This window comes from Sceloporus occidentalis, unplaced genomic scaffold, assembly GCF_023333645.1.
Source record: "Sceloporus occidentalis isolate IW3139 unplaced genomic scaffold, rSceOcc1.0.p SCAF_4, whole genome shotgun sequence".
NCBI lineage: Eukaryota > Metazoa > Chordata > Lepidosauria > Squamata > Phrynosomatidae > Sceloporus > Sceloporus occidentalis.
In genome coordinates, this window is record NW_028316984.1 from 90,805,159 (window position 1) to 90,831,313 (window position 26,155).

The 26,155-nt window shown below is 42.4% G+C and overlaps 1 protein-coding gene across 1 annotated transcript in view; it reads right to left on the reverse strand.

Annotated features, from left to right (window-relative positions):
* HRAS (HRas proto-oncogene, GTPase) overlaps positions 1 to 24,452 on the reverse strand; it is a 66,321-nt gene extending 41,869 nt beyond the window's left edge. Inside the window, exon 1 of the mRNA XM_089520858.1 lies at positions 23,703 to 24,452. The gene's annotated coding sequence lies outside the window, so the exon portion shown is untranslated. The remainder of the gene's footprint in view (positions 1 to 23,702) is intronic.
* Positions 24,453 to 26,155: the final 1,703 nt, after the last annotated feature.

The window sequence follows — 26,155 nt, forward strand, 5'->3', positions numbered from 1 at the left end:
GCTAAAAATGTTTTTAAAGTGGTCTAGAGACCCTTAAATGCAAGCATACACCGTTGCAAATAAACTTATGACAATGTGCATGACCCATGGGGCTTAAATCCCTTCTTCTGGGAGTATTACAGGCAAAAGCATTTATTGATAATTACATGTTGGGAGGGAATAAATTTCCTTCCTTCTGCTTTCATATTTCTCAAACACACTCTCCTTGAATTATCTCTCTATTTGATTTAATGATCTATTTTTTCCTCCTGATTCTGCCTTGCCAATTTGAAGCAGGACAAGTAAATATTTAAGTAATTTTTGTAAGTATTTGCCATGAATTTATTTCAATATTTACATACACATGTTGCTATTAATAAAGATTTTGGCTCCAGCTTCATGAAGCAGGGTGTGAGAAACCTTGCATTCAGTTATTATGCACATTTGCTACGAAGAAGTACAAAAGATAGGACAGTCTCAGAAATGTCTTATTCTGATTGGAATTCAGTCTTTAATAGATATTACAGAATCTACTTTGCTGATTTTGCCGATCACTTTGTTCATTTCTGTCAATCAGAAAACCAACTAAGATAGAAATCAACTTGTAAATGGTTCTGCTAAAACATCTGTAGCAACATAGGCCAGAATACATTTTTATGACAATTTGTAGCTATACAAGTGCCACTCAATAATTAAAACCAATAATTAAATTCAATAAAATTTGTGAATGACCACCACAGAATCAAACATGCATCAAATAAAACACTAGGCATGTGCCTTCATACAGACTGTCAACTTATGGTAAACCATGAATTTCATAGAATTTTCTTAGGCAAGGAATATTCAGAGGTGGTTTTGTCAGTTCTTTGCTTTAGGGTAACTTGTTATTGCTGTGTGTTTTGACTGAGAAAGAAAGAAAGAAAGAAAGAAAGAAAGAAAGAAAGAAAGAAAGCGCCCTGACAAAATACAGGAGTTTGAGAGAAAGCCCCAAGAAACAAAGCTTCTGAATCACATGAGAACTTCAAAGTAAGCAAGATTCAAGCACCATGTTTCAACCTAAGATCCTAAGTACTTCTTAGCTTGTTGTTGTGTGCCTTCAACTCACTTCCAACTTATGGTGACCTTAAGGCACAGGGTTTTCTTGGTATGATTTGTTGAGAAGGTTTGCCTTTACCTTCCACTGAAGCTGAGAGATGATGATTTGCCTGAGATGATCAGGTGTGTTTCCAGGTTGAACAAGGATTCAAAATCTGATCTCCAGAGATGTAGTCCAATGCTCAAATGTCTACAGCATGCTAACAGTGCATACTCCTGAATGAAATATGTTAACAAGTGTGGCATACCTTTCTATCCCCTTATTCCTGATCATGAAATCAAACATGTAAACAAAGCACGTAGATATTATTAAACCTGGGTATCTATGGGTTATTATTTTGTTTTGCAGTGCAAGAACTCCCCAGAATTTCAACATGTCAGTGATGTACAAGAAAAGGCAAACAGAAGAAAGCACCTTAAATTCATAGGCTGCAACCATTCCAGGGCATTAACTAATGTTTTATAAATGAAGGAAATCACAGGGTCTCCATTCATAAGTCATGGGAGGCTGTCATGATAAGCTAGCAACCCAAAATATATGAAACAATCAAGTGCACTGAGTGTTGGAGTTGCCAAGTCAGCTTTCACTAATAGTGCCTCAATAAATGAGAGACCTCCAAGAGTCCCAGCCATTAACAGCTCTGATCAGGTCCTGCAAGCTTAGGTCCTTGGTTTCCTTGATTGAATCAATCCATCTATAATATGGTTTTCCTCTTTTTCTACAGCTATCAACTTTACTGAGCACTACTGTCTTTTCTAATAAGTCATATTATCCAGGCTTGACTTACTCCTATCCGCTTCCGAGCACAATACAAGGTGTTGGTTATTACTTATAAAGCCCTATATGGCTTGGGCCCGAGTTACTTGAGGGACCGCATCTCCCCATATAATCCACCCTGCACACTTAGAACATCAGGGAAGAACCTGTTGGAAATACCATCTTCCAAGTACGTTGCTACATCCCAGATGGCCTTTTCATTAGCAGCCCCGAGGATCAGGAATAGTTTTCCTGATGAGCTCCATCTTATGACCCCCCCCTGGAATCATTTAAAAAGAAGCTTAAAACCTTTCTCTTTTGTCAAGCCTTCCCCCCTGAACAATGATTCTTGTATTTCTGACGCCATCGATTCTCTGCCTACCCTGGATATGTATGTTGTATGATTATTTTTAGAGTTTTTGTACTATTGAATTTTATCTATGAGATTGTTTGTAATTTTTTTTCATTAGTCTGTAACCTCGCTTCGATCCTATGGGAGAGGTGGGGAAACATAAATAAAATTTATTATTATTATTATTATTATTATTATTATTACTCCCAGGTCTTTTTATTCATCCTTTGGCAGTTCATGGTATTCACAGAATTCTCTCCCAGTGTCACATTTCAAATGAGTTAATGTTTTTTCCTGTCAGCCTTTCCACTATCCCGTTTTCACAACTATACTAAGAAACAGGAAATACTATGGCATAGATGATTCTGACGTTGGTATTTATTTTTAGGGCTTTACACTTAAGGATCTTACCTGCAAGGACGTAGCCAAGGGGGGGTTCTTGGGGTCCGGACCCCCCCCCTTCCATTAGAAAAATGGTGTGTGCTGCTGCGCCGCCACACCCAAGCCCCATTATAATGGTGGCACTTAGTCTGGACCCCCCCCTTTCCTAAAATCCTAGCTACGTTCCTGTTACCTGCTTCATTCATAGCTGCCTTTTCAAGTCCTAGTCCTCTAATTTCTTCACTGCAGACTCCATTTTGACTAATGACTGAGCTAAGATTTTAAAAGATATCCCTCTGTTGCTCATATAGCATCCCCATTCTTGGTTTAAATTTCCCTTCAGTTTCTCCAATCTTGTGAAAGAAATCTCTTGTTCTGTCTTTGATGTCTTCTTGTATTTCTTTGCACCAATTATTATTATAGTTACCTTTGGCCCTGCATACAAGTTGCTGAATAGCTGCACAACTTCATTCAGTATTCTGGCCCTGTTTCTGTCACCTTTTACTTTTGCTTCTAACTTGTCTTTATCTATGTGAAGAGTTTCATCTGTCATTCAATTAAACTTTTCTTTTCTTTTTGCTACAAACAGTGCTTTTTGTTTTGTTTTTGTATTCTTTCTTGATAATATCCCTGGTTTCAGTGGAAAATTCTTCTGGATCCCAATCAAGCAGACTTAACAGTGCATATCTGTTCTTTATATGGCATTTAAATTCTACAGGAATGTTCTCTCTTTTCTCACTATGATTAATTTATTGAACTTCTTTACCTTTAACTCTTATTTTTGAAATTAGCAGTTCATGGACGGTTCCAGCCATGAAAACCTACTGTGTATGGACAAGTCACATTCTCTAAGCCTTAGAGGAAGGCAAAAGTAAACTATCTGAATAAATCTTGCCAAGATATATGATGTTTGCCATAAGCCGGAGTGAAACTGAACAACCTAAAGGCAAACAACAACAATGAAAGAATCAGCAGAGCAGTTAGTTTTGTCCCCAATGGGAAAAAAGCCTTTTTGAATCCATTTCAGGATTATAACAACAACAACAAAATCAATACCAAGCTGGGGAATGAAATTGTTGAGCTTCAAGAACAGAGAAATCTTATGGAGAGAATTATTAGTGTGACTAAAAGTTTGGCTGTACTTGAAACAATATGAATTCCCAGCTCCCCCAGAATTCTTCTTCACTTCAGATGCTCCCTACACCAGGAAAGTTACATGTCTTACATGCCCTAGAACTGGTGAAATCTATCAATTTATAGGATCAAACCAGTGTGGTGTAGTGGTTTGGGCATTGGACTATGACTCTAGAGACCGAGGTTCAAATCCCAGCTCAGCAATAAAAGCGACTGGGTGAGCTTGGGTAACTCACACTGTCTCAGCCTCAGAATAAGGCAAAGACAAACCCCCTCTGAATAAATCTTGCCAAGAAAACCCTGTAATGGGTTCATCTTAGGGTTGCCATAAGTTGGAAATGACTTGAAGGCACACAAGAACAACAATAGGTTCAAGCATGCCCTACACTTGGAAAAGAATCATACTGAAACATGGAATGGCACTTGCAAACAAAGTACTGAAAACAAATTACCAAAAAATCTAAGGATTTTACTGAACATATTGTAGCAACTGCTGTACAGCTATCAAATGGTTACCATGACCTGAGACTGATATTTGCTTGGTAAATTCAAGGATGTCTAAAAGAGAAGATGAGGAATATATACAAACAATGGTGGGGGAGCGATAGCACAACTACTAATATCCCACTGAAGCAGTTTGTTTTATGCTGAAACAAAGGTTGAAGTGGCAAATAATTTGGCTTAGAGGTATTGACAATACTTTTCAAAGCACAATGACAGAGAGTGTAATTATCTGAGGAAAAACAGCTCACTGCAAACATATTAACTTCTGCATAAGCAGGAGGAAGACAATACAAAAAACTGTCCTTCATGCCACAAATTCCAATAAAAGTGTACCTACAGTTTGAGTTTGAGGATGAGAAAGAAAGAACAAGAGTGAGATCTCATCTGGATACTGATACTGATGCTGTTCCTGCTGGTGGTACATTGGTACATAAAAACCAAATTAATTACCCGTACTAGAAAAGGCTCTTCAAGGTACCTTATTCCAGTTTACTCCAAGTTAAAGGGCTTTAGTTGAGTAAAAGAGCCAAAGATTTTCACACATTCAGTGGTGCTGACACAACCAACAAGTTTTCAGGTACAGACAAAGGTAACAATTTCCAAACATTTCTGATTTCTGTGCCATAGAGTTCTTGTGCATTTCACACACTAGGAAGTATATTGAGGTCCTGAAGAGATTTGTAATACATTTTATAGTACAATATGGCACACAGAAAAACCCAGATTTGACCTGTTTACATAGAAGCTTGAAGTAAGAGAGAAATTCTTTCTAACAACTGAATATGTCCACATATCAAGGATGCACTATGTGACAATACCACCATACAGTGAAGGAGGAAGGGATGAGAATTTCAGTCACACAACAGTGTGCCATCCTAATCTTTCAGCCCTGCAATCCATACTGTTCATTACCAATGAAATGGAAGTTACTCTGGATGATGGAGTGGCTTGAAAACATTTGGGTGCCAGAGACTCTGTGTAGGTATGTTAGATGCTCCAAGGACTGATTTGTCTGATGAAGGGGTGGCTATTCTTAAAAGATAAAGGGTTTTTTGGTAACAAATTATTTGTGATATGTTAAATCATTGCACATTTTATAGGGCAGAAATCTTATATTTTTTTATCCTCCATTCCATAACACTTTAAAATGTCACAATTTAAAATACTGTGATTCATTAATCATTAGCCAACATTTCATGTACTAATGACTGGACTTTACTTTTGTTGCGAACCAGGAAGTACTCTGAATAGTTTTTACCGAAATATTACATGGCCACAAACAGATTGTGTATTTCATCTTTTTGTGGCTTTATATGGATTATCATATGGTGTTCTTATTAACATTTCACTTTGGAGCAAACTCTATCTGACCTCTTAATACAGAGGTGTATCTATGTTTAGCACACACAGCAGTCCTATAAAAAAACTATTAGTTTCTTGTTTTCATTACACAATATTCAAAATACAGCTTTTTGACAAGTTTAAAGAGGACTTGTCTATATTACGTTTACAACTAGAGCCTGGGGAAGTAATAACTATCTCATGCATAAAATTTCATGTCAATTACAGCATAGCTTCTTGTTGTTGTGTGCCTTCAGTTGTTTCCAACTTATGACAACCCTAAGACAAATCTTTCAAGCAGAGCCAAAAATTAAAAACCCAAATTAACCCCAACTTCTCCCACTTCCCTTTATGACTTTCCAACCAAAATGTTAAAATTCTCTTGTCTTTCTATCCAGTTTCCCACCCCCCCTAAATCCATCAAATTGTTCTTGAGTTATGGCCACATGACACAAGCCAAGTTATTAAATTACTACATTTATTGTTTTTCTTTTTTAAAGTATGTATGCATGTCAAACCTACACAGACACCCAAACCCCATTTATCTACAGAATAATCTATACAAAGTAAGAAATGAAGAGTTTAATTCAACAATTCATGAGTACAGGATTACACAACAGCCTCTACTATTACAGGTTTCATAACCCTGTCTTCAAATGAGTAGATTTCAGTAGTGGCATGACATAACATTATGGAATCATACCACCCCTGCATAATACAGTTTTAGATTATTGATACATGAAAAATTCCTTATATCATGTCACTTTTTTCACTTAGTACAGACAGAAAGGTGCAACTCTTGCTCTGCTTTCCATGTATCCAAGAAGATGTACTCTGCTTCATAAGATGGGCTCCTGTAGTCCAACATTTTTACCCTGGAAACAATTTGTAGGTCTCAGGTATAACACACACACACACACACACACAGTATATCTACAGCACAAAAAAAAATCACAATATCTCATGGAATTCCTAGTAACCTCTTACAGAACCCTAAGGTTCTGGGGAACTCTGACTGAGAAACCCTTCTCTGGACTATTATGGCTAAGGCTTGATACCAGTTACTATAAACACAAGACAACTCCTGAATTCAGGATAGACCACCCATCTGCTACATGAGGACCGAAAGTAGTACCATCAGCCCTCCACATTTGCGGCTTTGACTTCTGCACATTTGATTATTTATGGATTTGAGAAAAATGTTCTCTCTAGGAATCTCTGGATCCTCCTGTGTGACTCTGCTCAGTGGTGTCATTAGAGTTGTCACCTGGTGCAAGAACTTATAGTGTCACCCTTGCATTGACCTCCTCCCATACCACACCATACAGAATCCTTAGTAATGTTTTTTGTACTCATAAATTGTAACTCCCATAGACCACTGCATGTAATGGTAACAGTTGCGACATAAATAACTAACAAAATTAAAATTATACCTTTAAATTACAACATTATATGCTCAGACCAAATGCATGTATATATACATGTTGTTAAAGTGAAAATTTGGTAAAATGTGATGTTTGTTAAAAAAATTAAAGAATAAAAATAAAATTTTAATTTTAAAAAATAAAATATTTTTTAAAAAAGAAACCTGGGCCTCTCCTTTCTCTTCCTACTGAGCCTCATGTCACTCACACTGTCTCTTCAGTGTTTTAAAGAGACATAGGTGAATGCCACAGCCCTTTTCTGCCCAAAGGCAGGTGCTGAGCAGTAGTGTCACACACACCCTTAAGATATCACATGGTGTGGTTCACACACACCTGTACACCCTAATGACAACACTGACTCTGTTAGAAGTTGACCACAGAGTCGTAATAGAGGACCTAGAGAGTCTTAGAGAAAGCATTGTCTAGGCATCTGTAGATCCTCCAGAGTCATCCTATGTTCATCATCCAGTGGATATTGATCGTACAGTGGCACTGGTGGACCTAGAAATTCCTAGAGATGGGTTCTCACAGGAAAAAAACCAGTGGGTTTTTTTTGTATGTTTCCCACTTTTATGGGGGTCCTCAGCCCCTAGCCCCAGTGAATGTGGAAGACGCACTGTATGTCTAACCCACAGTTGTGCTAGTCCAGAAAGAAACAAGATAATAGAGCTGAAAGCAGAAAAAAGGATACCACGTTGAGGAAGACAGGAAAACATACACACCAGGACACACCACAGCAATCACAGCTCTAAGATTTTCCTAGCAGAAATGGGTAAAGCTTTGTAGGCAGAGGTCTTTCTCTTCATTTTTATTTCTTGAAAGAATTTCAAATTTGCCTTTCACTAAAGCCAATATAATAATAATAATAATAATAATAATAATAATAATAATAATAATAATTGGAATAGAAATATTTATTTCTTATCTGCCTCTCCTCATGTATCAAGGCAGGGAAAAACAGCCGACCAACAAATGCACAGCATCAGTTAAAAATAAAATATGGAAAAGGTATGCAGAATTTGGACAGGTGGTAGTGCAGCCTGGTTCTTCAGAGGGAATCATGTTTCCACCCACCCTTGGAAAGGTAAGCAGGCGTTGAGGGGGGGGGAATGGACATCTTCACTCTTTTCTTCCTTAGTTCTTTTGATTTCAGTTACCAGATCTACATACAAACCTACATACCAAATCTACATACAGCTCTTTCTTGAAGTGTGGCTTGCACTACTTTCCATTTCAATCACATCCTCCTAATACACTCCATCCTAACACCTAGCACAGCCAGTAGCAATGTCAACCAGTTTTCCAGTATACAAAAAGAAATGAAAAGCTATAGAGACAAGATTATGCTAAGAAAAGATGCTGGCTGTCAGCCTGGGTGTGCTGCACATATGCTGAAGTCTCTGTGATTAGTCATGCTTCACAAAGGCCCCAGAAATTGCTGTTCTCATCCTGTAGGCTATTAGCCAAAAGTGGGGGTTGAAGAGGAATGGCAGGACAAGCCAGATTCAAGAACTAACCTCTGTCCCCATACCCCATTTAACTGCCCACTCTCTTTAATAAGGCCCCCTGACTTTCTCTTCTAATCACTTAAAAACTGTTCATTTGTCATGGGATTTATTGGAGCCAACATGTATTTCTTAAGTAGAAACAAACACAGTTCTACTTTACAACCCAATTCTATGTTTATTTCACCTTAGAGTCACCATAAATCAAAAATGACTTGGAGGCACACAACAACAGCGACAGACAAGTCCTGAAAAGTTCAACTGGACATACTGCTAAACCGAGTATGGGAATGTACTTTTCAGAAGAATGGAAATAAAGGGGGCAGAATAAGTAGTGCGACTCAGCCATGTAAACCCACTGGGTGACCTTAAGCAAGTCACCCTCTCTCAACCTCAGAGGATGGCAATGGCAAATCCCCTCACTTGCCAAGAAAACCCCATGATAGGTTCGCCTTAGGGCTGCCAAAAGTCCGAAATGAATTGAAGTCTAACAACAACAACAAAAAAACCCAAGCTTTTGAACCTTCCCTGGTTTCTTAATCATGCAAAAGATGTTTTAAAAAATCATACAGGAGAAGAAATATGATGATATTAAGAGTGGCAGGCTTATGTTTTGGAGATGAATTTTATTGTCTTTTATTGCGATTTGCCACTAGAAGGGGAGTGGCCTCTGCCTGCACCGAGATCCGTCTAATGCAACTTAACTGTTGATAGAAGTAACATTTAAGACAAAATGTAGGCCTGTGACTCCAACACTGTTATTTTTCTTCTCCTGTGTGATTTCTAACACCTTTGCCTGATGAAGGAGCCAGGGAAGCTTCAATAGCGTACATGACATATCTTGTGAATTTTGGTTGGTCAATAAAGGTATCACTGTTTTGTAGATTTTGAATTTTGTTGTATTTTGCTACATAGTCAACACAGATACTCTGAATTCCTCAACAGCTCTTCAAACCAGCCTGTGAAATGCTAGGAGAGCCCTATTCATGGTTTACGCACATGCTAACTGCAGTAGTAACTATGTATACGGAAGTGACAGGCACACTCCTGCCTCCAGCTACATGTATTACATAATGTGTAGGGAACTGTCAGTGTAATCACCTCAGCATTTGCAGAACATTCCTGCATTTCATTGCAGAAAATCCCTAGTTCCTGAAAGGGCCTGAATCAGCGTTGACAGGCATAACCCAGCTTACCTGACTAAAATTAGGGCATAGGTCCCAATAACATTAAAAAGTTATATTGACAGAGCATTATGTTAGGGAAAGGCACTCCTAGCCCTGTGTTGTGTAAACAGAAACACAGAAGACTCTTCAAATATCTCACTTCAGAATCTCATTGATACATTGCTCTAGTCTTTAAAAAAAGGTCAAATTTGGGAGACCGAGTAAAAACAACAGATTTCAGTCAACAAAGCTTCTGAAATGTATGATTGATCAAAGGAAAACATTAAGTGCTTTGCAGATAGCGTATTTTATTAGTGGCGCTGTCCTCAATCCACCTCTCCTCTTCACTCCCACCAAACTGTTTTCCACTCCCTCTTTCATATTAAGTATGTAACTCTGCTATGCCAATTATGACAGAGAAGAGTGGCACAAAGCAGTTATACAACACTGCATCAACAAAATGTTGTTCATTAAAGTCCTTCTGAAATGTTAGGCATTTGGATCAATTGGCAAAGGCCAAACAGTACACTTGTATTTGACCAGAGCCTCCAAATACTGACCAAATTCTTGAAGTGACTTGCATCACAGAAGCTGTAATGGTGCCTTACACATGAAGATAACAAACCATCATCCCCAGCCCACAACACATTTGCAAGATACAAGGTCTGGAGGACTGTTACAGAGCATCTTGACTTCCTCACAGAAAGGAGCAGTAAGCAAGATTCTAGGCTTCTAATACCGCAGTTTCATGTGTATGCCTTCATTCTGAAAGGAACAAATTCCTATCTTTTTAGGTGTTTGTCAAGACAAATAAGAAAGAAAAAAAAGCAAGACTTTGGTATCTTTGCTGTCAAAACACTGAAAATCCCAGCACCAGATCCGATGAAGCAGCATAAATTACATTTGCCATTCCTGACAAGCAAAGTTCTAGAGCTTTGATACATACCACTAAACAGCAGGAGGGTTTTAGGAATACAATCAGTCATCTGCCATTCACTTACAAGGGCAGACCCAGTCTCAGAGATAGACATGAGACCTTGTTCAGTTAACAGAAGAAATGAAAGTAGAAAAAAGTGGTGAAGCCTTTGGGGGAAGTTTCATACACAAGATCTGCAAGAATTTGCATTCAAATGCGCTTACAAATGTGAAACCTGCACTAGCTAGTATGTTCATTTACTTCCTATCCTGCATTAACAACATTCTTGAGACAGAAATAGGCCAAGATAGGCTGAACAGTGTGTTCTAGACTTTTGTGAAGCCAGTCTTTCAGTCTAATACTAAACATGTTTTACAATGAGAGCTGAAATCCAACAAGAGTTACATGAAAACTTTCCTCCTTGTTAAATATACTTACAATATAAACCAAAAAGAAATTGTAGCTATTAAGATGTAACTATTTTTCATGTCTCTGAAGATGCCAGCCACAGAAATGTCAGGAATAAATTCTTCCAGAACACGGCCACATAGCCCGAAAAACCCACAAAAAACTATTTTTCATGTGTTTTAACAATCTTCACAGATTGAAGACAACAGTAAAACATCTGGAGCTTTATAAAAGCAATAATTATGCTTCATCTTTTGTGCTGAGCCAGATATAAAAAACAGACTGGGTCTCAGAAAGCATACAAAATGATTTCATTTCACAAATGAGCCCACCAAGTTTCAGCCATGAAATATCTTTATGGCCTTCCAGGAAAACAAACACAAATGTCAACCTGTAAGGATTTCAGACAAGTGTCTCTAAAGCATAATCTCTGAATCCTTAGCAGGCTGAAACTGAGATTCAATCTGTCTTTTACATATACAAATCCCAATTCTTTCTGCTTTTGATCATTTGGGCTGATAAAGCAAGAATTGCTACAAAGACAATGGGCCCTATCGCATGGGGTTAAAACAGTGGCTTACTTTTCCCAAATTCAGTGCTAATTCAGGAGGCAGCCATGTCTTATCACACAGAAATCGCCACCAAATTGCTGCCCGAGTCCGTCTCAGATGCAGCCTGGGTTGTCTAAGCCGCTTCGGCAGCCCCTTTTATAAAACGGATGTTTCCGCCTTCTAAAAATGTCTGCCGAAGCAGTTTAAACAACCTGGGCTGCATCCGAGATGGACCTGGGTGGCAATTCAGCAGCGATTTCTGTGTGATAGGATGTGGCTGCCTCCCAAATTAGCACTGAATTTGCGAAAGGTAAGCCACTGTTTTAACCCCATTCGATAGAGTCCAATGGCTTTCTTTCCCTTTTTTTTTTTTTTTTTTTTTTACAAAAAGCCCAAATTTTCTGCAAGTATTTTGGATTGTAACGTTGTAATACCTACATCTTGATAAGGTTTTAGATGCTAGAAACTGCTAACCTCTATAAATTTTGTTACACTACGTTACTTTTCCCCTTCCCCACTGCCTTCCCTTTTCCTTTTGTGTCTTGTCTCTTTAGATTGTAAGCTTGAGGGCAGGGAAATGTCCAATTAACAATTTGTAAGCCGCTCATATAAACTTTTGGCTGAAGAGCGGATTATAAGTAAACAAATATTATTATTATTATTATTATTTAATGTTTCAGTAAACCCATGGTTGATACTGAGTGTACATTTGCTTTGGAGGTCTGAGCAATCGCAAATTGGCCTTAAACTATTGTGCTTTTCAGGTGAAAACCTGTGCCTTGAATTGAAAATAAACTGGAAACCAGTTTGCACAAGACTGGTGATATGAGGTCTCTAAATCATACAACTGACAACTATACAATTATCTAGCTGCTACATTTTTGCCCTAACTGGAGCTTCAAAACTTTTTTCAAGACAGCCTTACCCAGAACATATTACAGTAGGCAAGAGGTAATTCAGGCATAAACCACTATAGCCAAATCTGCCCTCCCTAGTGAGAGTCACAGTTAGCATATCAAAGCTGAGCAAAGAGACTTCTGGACACAGCAGCCACCTGGTCATCCACAAAAGCAGCTCTGGGTCCTGGAGTAGCACCAATCTATAAACCTTGCCTTTCAGTGAGAGTGCAGCCTATTCAAAACAGTCTGCAATCCTAATCCCAGGTTAACTATCTTTGTTGCTGTGTACCTTGAAGTCATTTCTGATTTATGGTGACCCTAAGGCAAACTGATCATGATTTGATTTTTGGTTTTTTGCAAGATTTGTTCAGGAGGTTTACCATTGCCTTCCCTTGAAGCTGAGAGCATGCAGCTTGCCCAAGGTCACCCAGTGGGTTCCATGGCTGATCTGGAAATCAAACCCTGGTTTTAAGAGTTGTAATCCAACACTGAACCCACTAGGCCGAACTGGCTCTATTTTAATGACCTGTAATCCTAACCCCAGATTAACTATCTTAATAACAAACAGAATTTCTGTCTTGTGTGAATCAACCCTTAATTTATTCACCCACATCCAATCCTTCACTGCAGCCAACCATAAATTCAGGACTTCTACACCTCCCTTAACCAAACCAAACCAAACCAAAAACCCAGAGATTAAAGGGTAAAAGAGACGGGCAAAATAAAGTGGCTTCTAGCCACTTTGAAGGCAGGGCATTTAGACGAAGCATGCCTTGAAAGCAGCTAGAAACAGAAACGAAGCCACACTCTGAGGCAAAAAAAAAATAAAAAATGCTGGGATAGTCCAACTTAGCCTGGAAAATGTGCATCTTCACCTCTGCATATAAATACCCTGTCACAAGTGCAGGACTGAGGCAAAGCAAAGAAATCAAAGGATGACAACTCCAAAGAATATCATTACAACACACACAAACCAGACAGTCCAACTGGGAAGGTGTGTGTGTGAAGGGGGCATGTGGAGGTGGGCTCCATGACTGTGCTTTGACAATGTATCACTCACACACCGATGCACCAATACCTTGTACTGGCGGAGCATCACATGTGTGACTGTGTGCCTGATCAAAGGAGCAGCCATCCAATGAAATGGCATCTGGGCAGGATGTGGGTGGTAAGTGGAGTTTGCATGCAGCATGTTTGTGGGACAGTATTCATGCATGGTGGGGCAGCAACAACAACAAAACCAGTGGTGCAGTTGGACACTGTGCCATGCTTCCCATCTGCTCCAACCCATAGACAGATATCATCAGCATACCAATGACCCCTATACTGAAACTCTGGATCACCTTTTCCAGTGGATTCATGTAGATGTTGAATGCATAGGGAACAGTACTGAGTTTGGAAAACCCCACAGACTTTTATGTCTAGGAGGCCAAGAAGGACCAGACCAATGCAAAACAGTGTCCCCAAGCGATGGGTTGGCATTGCCCATTGTGGTAACACATGATGTCATCCTCCATTGACCTCCTCTCATACCACACAATACAGAATCCTTAGTATGCTTTTTTGTACTAATGTTACTTGTAAATCATAATTTCCATATATATCACTGAATGCAATAGTAATAGTTGTGACATAACTAACAAAATTAAAATTATTCCTTTAAATTACAATATCATATACACAGCCTAAATGCATTTACATGCACATTGTTTCACGTGGTTAAAGTTAAAATTTGGTAAGATATGATGTTCTTAAAGAAAATCATGAAAAATTTAAACATTAGTTTAAAAAATTAGTTTTAAAAAACCTGAGCCCTCTGCTTTCTCCACTCACTGAGCCTTGCCCCATTCACACCACCTCCAGCATTTGAAAGGTGAACACCACAGCCAGTTTCTGCTGAAAGGCAGATGTTTGGGGAGTAGTGGTATCACCCAGTGCAATCTCCGCACCCCTTAAATATGCCCCTGCCCCCAAGGCCGATATCAGTGAAGCAGAACAATAAGATAACATGATTGATGGCATCAAATGCCACTGAAGACTCCAGCAGGAACAGCAAGGGCACACATTCCCCTTCTTGAGTTCCCAGTGTGACCCATAACCTAGAACAGAATGGATCCAGGTAAGTGTGGCATACTGGTCTGTTAGTTAGACTATGACTCTGGGGACTGGGGTTCGTTTCCCTGATTGGCCATGAAACTCACTGGGTGTCCTTGGGCAAATCACAGCCTCAGGGGAAGGCAATGGCAAACGTGAATAAATCATGAATAAATCATGCCAGGAAAACCCCATGATAAGGTTGCCATAAGTCGGAAACAACCTGAAGGCAGACAACAACAGCAAAATCCACTGCATCCAACAAATCCTGGATTTGTGCTACCACCAATCACTGAGTGAGGTCATAAACTGGTTGATAGAGTAGTAGGTTCTAATGAAAGTCTCCTCCACAGTGATCTTATACCTGTTTCTTTTAGAAAAAAATTGTAAGAAGCATTTGCAGCTTCCAAGAGCCAGTGTAGTGTAGTGGTTTGAGCACTGGACTGACTGGAGTGCTGGAGACCAGGGTTTGAATCCCTGCTCAATCATTTCAAACCCACTTGGTGACCTTGGGCAAGTCACATTTTCTCAGTCTCAGAGGAAGACAAAGGCAAAATCCCACTAAACAAACCTTTCCAAGAAAGCCCCATGATAGAGTCTAGGAAGTTTATCGCACTTAGCTTAGAATGGCCCCTGAGTGTTCTTAAAGGGGCCATTCTGGGGATGGGAGGCAGCGGGGAACGCTGTATATCGCACAACGAGAATGCCGCTGCTGCGAAGCGTTCCCCTTCCATTCTTGAAGTGTTCCAGAGGGCTGATTTTCGAGAACGCTTGAGAAAGCGTTCCCAAAAATTGGCCCTGGAGAATGCTCCTAGAACGGAAGGGGAACGCTCAGCAGTGGTGGCATTCTAGCTGTGCGATATACAGTGTTCCCTGCCGCCTCCCATCCCCAGAATGGCCCCTTTAAGAACACTCAGGGACCATTCTAAGCTAAGTGCAATAAACCTCTAGGACTTCCATGTCAACCTCCACCACCCATGTAGCCTGCCCTCCTCTGGCGGTTCTTATCAGACAGAATTGACATGGTCTACCAGACAAATCAGTTGGCAACATGCCTACACCATCATGATAAAGAAACTGAAACAAACAATTCATCAAAACTAGACAAGTGCATGACTCAATCACCTATCCAGTATCTAACTCCAATACACAATCCAAGTCAAAAAACATCCATAAATGTCAGAACATTTTCAGTTATTTTCAAAAGGCGGCATTAAACAACCTTTAACGCCAGAAGAAAAATGTCACAGCTCCCATTAAAATTACATTAGAACACAAATTCAATTAAAATTCTTGTCAACATCCATTACATTCTCCAGAAATATCTGGGAAAGAATGACATTTCAACAAAAGTGTGATGGATTCCACCAGGAAAACCTCTGAGAAGCTGAGCAAACAAGCACTGGAAACAAACCTGAGATGTCAGCCTTTTCAGAGAGCCTAGGATGGTTAAACAGCACTTCTGCACAACATTTTATCACCGGCCATCCTTATTCATGGATTTTTTTATCCACGGATTCAAGCATCCACAGATTGAAAATATTCCAAAGAATATAAATTCCAAAAATTTATTTAGTATATCTATACTCCATTCTTCAACCACAAAGTCTCTTAGAGCAGCTTAAAAATTGTTCATTTGACAGGTTCACAATCTAAATAAGACACAGAAACACGAGGAAAGGGGAATGGCAATGGGGGAAGGGGATTAAGTCTGGCTGATACTGTTTATTCTTAAATGTATTTGACCTTCTTGCAATTTTCATCCAACTGCAGTTTTGAAACTTGCACTCAGAGACGTATTGTGTATATGATTTACATATCACATTAACACTGTCCCTGCTATCCTAACCATAAAAGTGGTGAAATTCATTCATTTCAATTCACTGAATTTTTTGTTGATGTAACAGTTTGGACTCTGTGTTATCACCTACAAGGCTATGTTTGCAATCCTATACAACACACAGTTAACTGGCTGTAAGTCCCAATAAACACAGTATGGCTTACTTCTAAGTGGATGTATAGAGAACTGTACAGCATGACTGGACTTGTAGGTTAACATCCTACTGGCAATCAAATTTCTTCCTAAGGTTCCAACACAGTTCTCCAAAAGCTTTGGACTGCGACACCCATCAGTCCCAACCAGTATGACCAGAAATCGTGGGTGTTGTAGGCTGTTGCACCGGGCAGGGCAAGAGACAAAGAATCATATGTGGCTACAACACAAAAGAAACATTACAGACGCAAACTCCCAGTGCTCTTTAGTTTTCTAATAAAGTTCCCTTGTGTATCAACTAGTATATGACATCATCTCGCGGAACTCACAGGACTACAGATTCCAAAGATACCATTCTTCAGCTGCAGCAACTTGCAGTTGAAAGCATTACTCCTTTAGAAAATAAGACCATTTCTAAATGGATTAGAACAGCAAGCCTCAACCTTTTAGTTCTCATGGCACATTTGGCATTTCCCCCCCAAGTGTCATCTGTGTCTCAATAAAACAGCAGTCACAGTAGGGCACAACAGACACAGTAGGGCATGTCTAGTTAAAGAAGACCAGAGAAATCCAGTGCATGGGAAAGGAACATATTGGTGGTCATCTCTGGTGTCTACCATGTTTTTGGAATGCTCTTATGAAATTGGAGAGTGTGGAATTCAATTCAATGACAGCAAAATTAAACAAGCCACAGGGTAATGGAAGCAATATTAAGGAATGAAGGAGATTGACATTATGAACATGGGGTCCTTTTGTATGTGCTGACAAAACACAAAACAAAGGGTTGAAACAGACCACCCCTGACAACACCAGACTGGGACCACAGCAACCACACACTGCAGCCCCAATCTGCCTTTTTGCCAGCTGAAAAAGAAGCAGCAAATAGCCGCTCTGTTTTGTACTGGCAAAAAGCCAGCTTTTTGGCTCTGCCACAACCAGAAGCGGGCTCCAGCAGCATGTGGCATCTAAACACTGTGCTACCGGAGCTTCCAGAAGCCGGCTCACATGTGGGTAGCCGGGCGGCATGAAGCCAGCTTTCAGGCATCTTGGGGGCATGCGTCCTGTAAATGCCACACTCCCAAGCTGCCCAGAAGGCAGCACAAAGGGGCAGTTTCGCCCCATAGCAACGTAAAATGGGGCTTTTTGTGTTATTGTTTTAAAATGCATCTCTTGTTATGAAATATGAAACCAAGACTAAGGATATTAGGGAGAGGTGGGGCACATGGAATTTCTATTAAGGAATCTGAAATAGATGCTCTAAAAATGTAAAATACCCTGAGCTTATGGGATACAGATTATGATAAATAGCAGATTTAATGAAACATACAAGCGAACAAATATAAACATTTTATGCATATGTTGTTCTCATATCCCACAAGAAAGTCCACAATGCTTTTTCAAATGTTGTTTTGTTTATTTTAAATATATATGTCCTTACAAACAAAAACAACTAGCTGCCAAAGCTATATCAGGAGAAAGGAGAAAAAACTTTAAAACTCTTTTAATAACATACTGTACCTTTCCTGTACAATATAAATTTTAGAAGAGAAGAATAGGAACCAAACAAAAGAGAAGAAAGGAATGACTTAGCAACCAGGGATTAGTTGTGATTTTTTCAGATTTTTCCTAACATGTGAAGCAGTCATACACTACCAATATTACAAGTGGTCATGATGCCCTGGATAATGAGAGTTGCAGTTGTACCCATCTGGAGGACACCAAGCTGAAGCAAGACTTGTGTACATCACAGCAAACAGCTATGCCTTGTGACAAAATGTCAGCTAGAAAAAGCTTTCTTTAGGCTACTCATCTGAAAACAGGCATGGCCACACCCAAGTGTGCAAGGATAACGCACCTTTCAACAATCACGCTGTGGAGACCTTCATCCTATCTTTTTTCAGGAAATTAAATTTGTGTTAGTTTGCCTTACGACTCCATTTAATTTTTTAAAAATAGATTACTGGTAGAGCTCAATTTCCATTACAGTTACTGTACATAAAACATAATTAATCAACATGTGCAACACAGTTTAATTGTGGAAAACAGTGACAGAATATATGTAATAACAGTGGCAGTCTTGCGTACAAGAAATAGCAGACTAAATGTAGGATTTTTGTTTCACTTTAAGGATTTATTTTAGTGACAACCAGAGACTATTCCTCTTTATAACAATGCCTACCTAGATTTATTTGCAGCTCCCCAGTCCTGATAAATAAGAAGTGAATGAAAAAAGCTGTAACAGCACTATCCTATTTAAGTCTGCTCACAAGTAAGTGCAAATGAGATTTTTTTTGGGGGGGGGACTTACTGCTTAGGAACAGGCTTATTATAACTAAAGAGTGAAATGCATTGCGTATCCATGAGAAAACTGAATTTCAGGAAACCTTAATGAGATTACAAAAAGGACTGCCTAATCAATTTTCCTCTTTATAAAATGGCTATTAATAACAATCCTGATAATCATAATCTTGTTTACATTTAATTTTAAATAGATTAATTAATAAAAAGTTGTATGAAACAGTCTGCATGGTTTTCATTCCAATGTATTTGGACAATGTTCTACTTTTCCTTCTTTTTGTGAAAATTTCTATCTTCCATAAAAGCCACTCCTTGTTTATGAACTCTTTATGCATTCAGCCACACACTTCATTCATATGCCACACATGCATAAACAATGCTATTATGGCCATCTTGGTAAAGAAACAGCTATTTTCCAAGGACTGGGATATAGGTCTTTCAGATGCCACTCAAGTCTAACAAATCAACTTCCCCTCCATTTTAGTACACAGGTGAGCACACTCTTTTCCCCCCACACCAGGGTTGCAAACCCCATGGTGTGGGGAAAAAGTGTGTACAAGGTGGGAGAATCCTTAACACCCATTCACACATTCTAAGTTATTCTAAGTAAATAATAACCCCATGCTCTTATGTTAATATGTGTTGAATACATATGCCTTATCTCTGCTTCCCCAAAGAATGGAAGAACTTTAACTGCCATGGTACAACTCAAATTAAGCAAGAGCTCAGCTCCAGAGTCTACTCTGCAGTACAAGGGCATTGTGTAATATATAAATGGAGGTAAACAATACTCCTCTGCATGTACAGTGGACTCTTCCCAAACCTGGGGAAAGCTACCTTTTAACTATAGCTCCCAGAATCCCCCTACCAATAGGGTTAATATATCCTGGGAGCAGCAGCCCAAAAAGTGACCTTTCCTCCATATGGAGGAATAACTTGTTTAAGTTAGTGACTTATGGCTTCTGGTCACTTCCAGGGCTGATTTGGGGGCAAAAATCAGGAGGTGCAACCCTTCTTGGGGGACAAGAAAGGGCCACCATCACAGGAGACTACCCATATGAGAAACTACAGCTGAAAGTGTCTGAGTAGTGACCAGGTATTTAGGTTTTTCAGTTTTATATCAGGCACATCTTGTACATTAAAAATTACTGCTGCTTCTTTTCTAAATGGCCAGTTCCCAGATGTTATGTTTGGCAAGCCTCACCAAAATGAAGATCACCTCACTGGTGGAGTGCTAGTTGCCAAGTGTTCAAGAGCGAACAACAGGACACAAGGGAGGTTTGAAAGGCAACTTCCGCTTCCATGGGTGGAGCTCACAGGTGGGCTCTGAATAACAAGACCATGTTCCACTGGGAGCCCAAACACACTTAGTCACTGGCCAGACCCCATTCTCTGGAATGACACTGGCCTTTAGCAACAGGATGTGAACCCCTCCCACACTGCGTCTAGTGGGGATAGATACATTCCTATCCCAGCTCAGTCTAGTTTAAGATTATTGCTTAGCAGTCTAAAACAAGGATGGAAACCAGTTTAAATCCTTTAGAATGGAAGCAAAACAGCAAAACAAAATCCAGCAGCCAATATTTAATAAGCCCTGTGCTTTAGGGTGGCAGATAACAAATTCTCATAATGCGGAACGATATTTCTAAGATCCTGGACAACCAGGCACCTGGGATCTCCCTCAGCACTTGATAAGGAGAGATGGGCGGACTTCGGTCTTGTGGAATCTATTTTGTTTTTCACAATAAACCTGAGCTCCATCAATCAGAGACAGGTGCAAAACAAGGGCTCAGAAAGACAAACAAGAATTTCGGGGACAAGCTGTCTCTTGGAGTGTATGCTCAACCCAACAATTTGCATTCGGTAAGGGAAATAGGGCTCACATGTGAATCTGTCCACACACACCTTTTTACTCCTTCTTTCCCACACCCTTTCCTGCTTTCAACAGATTAACTTCAGGAGCAAAGGCAGCACCTTGTTGTCACTATTGTTAAAAGCACACTACTTGACTAAATGACATTGATTAAGAAAGCCTTGTCGACACGCTGCAGATAACTTGGATATTTACCAGAAAATCCTAATCTATCTTCCACCCACCCACCAAACTAAAAGGACACAAATGGCCACGGACTATTCTGAAGTGGCATCTTGCAAGCACTGGGAGTGGCATCAACCAGCAAGGAAGGAAGGAAGGAAGCCATGCTAACCCCTCCCTAGTGAGTGCACCGTCATACCAAGTGGCTACTACAAGCTGGAAAGCAACAGAGGATCAAAGGGATGGATTAAGAAGCCCAATGGGAGGAATAGAAGAGAATGGGTGTGCCACTTCCTTCAGAGGTGACACCACCGCACATAGGTCCTTTCTCTCATAAAAGCCTTTTTCAGAGCTACAGAAGGGAATCTGAGACAACACCATGCTCATATTATCATATGGTGGATGGGTGGGGAGGCGACAACAGTCACTTTAATCTGCAGTCTGGGGGCTACTTACTTCACTGTCTTCTCAACCAGACCACTCCCTAAACAGCAAGTGGACACCAACAACACGAATAATTAGGGAGAATAAATACAGAGGTGCTCAGGAATTTAAAACAAAAATATGCATACAAAGCCAGGAGTTGAGAGGTTAAAGACTTTGGAAGAAGAAAACGAACAGGCAAAGGAAGCATCAATGCTGGCTATAGGTTTCAGTGGATGCAATGCCCCTCCGATCCCTCTCCCGCACCCAACCCCATGTTTTCTGGGTTGGCAGGAAGGTTTTTTACTGAAAGCAATCAGTGCAAACCTAATTAGGAGGGAGGCAGAGAAGCAGGTGATGCTTAGCCTTCCCACCCCATCTCTCCCCAACCCCCATCCTACCAGCTTGGAGGTACACCAAATGTACAATGTAGGAAAAACCCTTCTCCTGTGAACAAGATGGGCAGGTCCCCAGCCCTGAAGTGTCTGCGATAAGGTGGCCTCTACACTCACCACCCTGTTCTCACATCATCCCAGCACATGCCACACAGGAGCACCGCTTTCTACAGGGGATCTAATGGTCTGTTTTATTCTGTATTTTGCGTGCGTTGCTTTATTTTTTGAGCTGTAGTTTACTACTGCATTTTCCGACTGCATTTTTAGTATTGTATTTTTTCCTCTGTATCTTTTCTTCTTACCTTTCAGTCTACTATTTTATATTATTCCAGTGGTTCTAAATGTTTCATTCTGTTGTAAAGCGCTATGTATGTGGATGGCGCTATGGAAATAAATGATGGTGATGATGATCACAATAACAACATTGGGTGTATGGAGCTGGTGTTAAGTATCTAAGTATCTCGAGGAAGAATCATGGCCTTTTTATTTTTTAAAGATCCCCTTGATCACAACAGTGTGTGTATCTGTGTGTGGGTGAACTAACAACAAGAGGGAGGAGTCTAAAAACCTCCAGGAGAGACCCACTCCAGGCTTGGAGACCAGGGGCAACTCCCTTCCCTTTCCAGCCCCTTTCACCTGTGGACCACCAGGCAACACCCCTAGATGTGGAGACTGCTGCTCTGCCCCCAGCAGCCAGCCAACCATTTCCCTCAGAGAGACCCACACACACACCCTTCTTGTCACACTGAGACGTCCCTCCCTCCCACACTTTCTTTCCACAGGAGGGACCTGTCTCCTCAACCACAAGCCCTATCCACCCACCCATCCATCCACACTGGGAACACCAGATGTCCTCCCCACCATCAAGGAGGACAAGGCACCGCAAAATGGAGGACCTCCCAGAACAAATTGAGGACATGCCCACAGAACAGCTGCCAAACGCTCATAGAAATGTAAATCCATGCTTCATTGTGGTGCTTCCAATGAAAGCCATTCCAGAATAAATGGAGGACACGACCACAGGAAATCTGCTGATGCTCACAGAAATGTACATTCAGGCTGCTTAGTTGTGCTTCGAATGGATCTTCCAGAATAAATGGAGGACATGATGGCCCAAGAAAAGACACACACACTCAAAAGGTATATCTTTTGAGTGTGTGTAACACTTGGGCCATGTCCTCCATTTATTCTGGAAGGTCCATTCGATTTTTTTTTTTTGGGGGGGGGTTATATATATGAGTGTGTGTGTGTGTGTGTGTATAATATAATATATTGGCACGCTTCTTTGTCGTGCTCCAAACGGAGGCCCTTCCAGACAGACTAAAAGGAGGGCGTGAAAAAGTTAACAGCTCAGAAAAATGTCCATTGGCCCTGCTTCGTCCTGCTCCAGACAGAGGCCCTTCCAGAATAAATGCCCCAAAAGGCGGGGGGGGGGGGTACACACATTCATAGAGATGGAGCCTCGCGCGGGCTCGTCCTGCTCCCAAATGAAGGACCTTCCCAAAGGAAAATAAACTAGCAACCCTCCGAGAAATGTGTCAATTCATGCTGCTTCCCAGTCGTGCTCCCAAGGGAGGAGGAGGAGGAGGAGGAGGAGGCATTGGGGGGTTCCTCCTGGGCAGAAGGGGCAAATGGAGGACAGGTCCTGGGAAAGGAGGCAAAGTCCCCTGTCTGGGAGCCCCCCCCCCTCTCTCTCTCAGACTCAAAAGAGAAGCACAGCCACCCCCTCCAGGGCTCCCAGGCGAGGCTTGGCCTCCACAGCTTCACTGGGGAGACTCTGCTTCCAGAGTTGAGGGAAAGGGGGCCAAAGGAGCCGGCCTTTCATTGGGGGCTGGGAGGGAGTGGCCAGCCCCAGACCCCTCTTCCCCAGCCCCAGGCGGCGGAAAGGCGAGCCCGAGGAGGAGCCCACAGAGCCAGGGCCTCCCTCCCCTCAGTCCTCCGCTTGCCAACAAGCCCCTTCCCAAGCCCCGGCCACCCTCCCATCCCTCTCCCCCCCCCCCAAATAGTAACTGGCTGAGGAAGAAGAGGGGGGCCTTTGGGGGTTTTCCTTACCCCCTGCCTGCCGCCGTCTTTTCTTTTCTTTTCCTCCCCACGAGGCTTTCCTCTTCCTCCTCTTCTCCTTCTTCTCTTTCTTTCTTTCTTTCTTTCTTTCCCTCCCAAACGCGTGTCCCGAGGGAGGGATGCCAAGGGTGTGTGTGGAGGGGGAAAGGCGAGATCCCCGCAGGCGCCGCTGCTGCTGCTGCTGCTGCTTTGCTCGCAGGGAGCCTAGTGGCCTCCCTCCTCCGGTGCCTCCTTCTCCGTCAGTTCCCCGCTTGCAGGGCGAGGCAGGGGGGCACTTTCCGCCCGGGAGGAGCAGGAGGCGGCGGCGGCGGCGGGGCCCCTACTTTGCAGCCCCCTCCCCACATTTGGCACCACCGCCTTCGCCTGGGGGCTCCGATGGGGACAAGACCCTGGTTGCTGCGCGTAAAGGCGCACGGCTGAAGCCTCCTCCTCCTCCTCCAGGAGCAGTGATGGGGGCCTGGGCTCAACCTCCTCGCCCCCTTCCCCTTCCCCTTCCCCGCCTGCTGCTCCTGGGGGGCTTTGGGGCCTGCTGCCACTCCCGCTTGCAGAAAGAGGCGCCCTCTCCTCCTCCTCCTCCTCCTCCGGCTGAAGAGAAGGAAGAGGAAGCGGGCCTGGCCAGGCGGTCTTGGGTGGGTCGGGGAATGGTCTCCTTTATTTTTAGCCCTTGCTGCCGCTGCTGCAGCCGCTTCCTCCCGGGAAAGAAACCCCTCTCCTCTGCGACTCAGCAGCGCCCAGGAGCGCCCTCTTTTCCCCTCCCCTCCCCTCCCCTCCCCTCCTTAGGCAGGGACTTCCCTCAGCAGGCTCTCCAAGTCTTTCCTGGCTGGGGGTCTAAAACAAACCCCTAGCAACCCATTTCTCCCCACCTACCCACCCACCCTCTTGCTCCCTTCCTTTCTCTCGCTCTTTCTTTCTCCCTCCCTCTTTCTTTCTCTCTCTCTCTCTTTCTCAGGCCCTTTTTTCCGGGTGTCGTCGCCTGCTGCTCCCTTGCCTGCCTCCACAGGGGAGGGATGGTTGCCATGCCAGGCTCTGCCTGGGCACTGGACCCTTAGGAGGAGGAGGAGACCACTCCCGCCTTTGGGGGGCAGAAGGGGCCGGAGGGCTCTCTCTCTGGCTTGGCCCTGGAGGGGCCTTGGGCAAGGACTTCTTCTTCTCTGCCTTCAAGTCCTTTCCGACTTAGGGCCACCCTGAGACCCCCTTGGCCTGGGGTTTTCTTGCCAGGTTTTTCCCCTGAGGCTGAGAGAGTGTGATAGGCTTGCCTTGACAAAGACCAGTTCCCTATGCCTTTGTGCACTAACCACCATCGTTAAAATTGGACCTGCAACTTCATCTCCATACACAAAGGATCTGCAATTGTATTGACATCCTCACAGACCAGTGGCATAGATAGGTCTTTCTCTGTCTTCCACTCCAACAAATGCATCTGAGGAAGTAGACTGAAGTCTAGGAAAGCTCCTGCTGTCAATTTCTTTCTTTCAGTGAGTCTCAAAGATGCTACAAGATCTCTCTATGTATGGAATCTCCCTGGTTAATTGAAACCGGCTTCTAGGTTATAATATTACAGGGGTAGGCAACCTTTTTAAGCCGGGGGCCGGGTTGCTGTCCCTTGGACAACTGGGGGGCTGAAGCAGTGGGGTGGAGCTTCCACCCTCTGGGGGCGGGGCCACATGCTGGGGGTGGAGCTTCCACCCTCCAGGGGCGGGGCCGCATGCTCCGCCCCCGGAGTGATAATAATAATAATAATAATAACGGTTACTAGCATGGAAACTACTAAAATGCAATTCAGAATAGAAGGGAGAAAGCATGCACCACTGTCTCAACCCAGAAAAGCACAAGGAGCTGAAAGGAGTTTTTGCAAAGAGACCACCAAGGGCAAATAAATAATAATAATACTAACAAGTTACTAGTATGGAAACTACTAAAATGCAATTCAGAATAGAAGGCTAACCCCCCCTCCCCTAAAGAAGCAACCAACCTCTCTCTGGTTTGCTCTTGCTCTTGCTCTTGCTGGCCGGCTGGCTTCTCCTCCTTCCTCCTCCTCCTTTCCCTGCTCTTCTATTCATAAGGAGGAGGAGGGCAGAGGGCAAGGTGGAGCCCGATGCAGGCCTGCTGCAGCCCCTGGAGCCCTGTTGGAGTGCTCCAGGAGCTGCACCAGGCCTCCTAATGGGCGCCGCCATTTTGTTTTTCAAAATGGCGGCCGAAGTCTCGCGTGACCTTTGCCATCCTGAGGTCACGCGAGACTTCGGCCGCCATTTTGAAAAACAAAATGGCGGCCGCAGCGGCGCAAAAATGGGGGAAATCGGTGGCAATTGGCGGCAGGACTGCGCAGGGGCCGGCAGGAAGGCCTTGGCGGGCCGGATCCGGCCCGCGGGCCGCAGGTTGCCGACCCCTGTAATATTATATACCACTCTGGGCCTGTCCTTTGGTTCCTTTATTATTATTATTTC